The sequence below is a fragment of the Pteropus vampyrus genome, unplaced genomic scaffold (genome assembly GCF_000151845.1).
Source record: "Pteropus vampyrus isolate Shadow unplaced genomic scaffold, Pvam_2.0 Scaffold10362, whole genome shotgun sequence".
Classification (NCBI taxonomy): Eukaryota; Metazoa; Chordata; class Mammalia; order Chiroptera; family Pteropodidae; genus Pteropus; species Pteropus vampyrus.
The window spans coordinates 4,433-5,487 of record NW_011899143.1 but is presented as its reverse complement, the minus strand read 5'-3'; the positions used below and the strand labels follow the sequence as shown (position 1 = coordinate 5,487).

General features: G+C 42.2%; 1 pseudogene; it reads right to left on the bottom strand.

Moving 5' to 3' along the window:
- Positions 1 to 273: 273 nt before the first annotated feature.
- Positions 274 to 391, bottom strand: LOC111734955 (annotated as a pseudogene).
- Between the last annotated feature and the right edge of the window lie 664 nt (positions 392 to 1,055).

The window sequence follows — 1,055 nt, the reverse complement described above, 5'->3', positions numbered from 1 at the left end:
GGAACATTTAGTCTGATAAGGCAAATAGACTCCTAGATACCAACAATACAACACCATGCATGCTTTAACAGAGGGGTATACAAAACGGTATATAAACACATCGCATCATAAAATCAGACTATTTTGACTTATTAGCCTTTTTTGAGGAGTGATATTCAAAGATATGCCATTTTTATCTCTAATGTCACTTCCTTAAGATGACCAAGATTCTCTTTTCAAAAAAGACAGACCACATTCTAGTTTCTTTTCTTTTCTTTTCTTTTTTTTTTTTTACGCCTACAGCACCTGGTCTTCCTAGGTGGTCTCCCATCCAGGTACTAACCAGGCCCGATCCTGCTTAGCTTCCGAGATCGATGGGATCGGGCTTGTTCAGGGTGCTATGGCCAAAGACAGGCCATACTCTGCTTTGGGGACAAAAGAGGAGGTCAGTACTGTATAATGCTTAAGGGGTCTGTGACAGAAGACTGCCTGGGGTCCAGTCCTGGCTCCACCTGTACTACCTGTGGGGTCTTGACCAAGTACTTAGAACCCAGCTTCATCATCTGTAAAATGGGGTTAATGCTGGGACCTAGCTGAGGTACCTGGAACATAGAAATCTCACAGGAAATGTTGGTCATTATTATTTGTCAGGCTTCACTGGTTTCCGTGAATGTCCATAGCTTGCAATATAGCCTTTGGTAGGAAACTTTCATCTTAGATGAGTCTATAGGTGACTTTAAGGAGGGTTGACCTCTTCATAATGTTGATGCCCTCTGTAAAAAAAATATGGTTTACTATGTCTGAGTAAAGTTAAATTGTCTACGTATTTCTTAAATTTCTCTCTATGTAGTACGTCCCCGTACTAAGCTGCTATGATGCATGGGGTATCTTCGCCCATTTATTTTCCGTACTAGGTTAATTCTACCTCAAGTTATCTGATAACTCGGACAGTGCAGACAAATTATCGTTAATCAGAACTCTGCAATTACCTAAACCACAGACTCCAAGCTGGTACGTGCAGAGCTACTTCGCTACACCCACCTTTCCGAGGCTCCTCTCCACACGGGAGGTCTGGA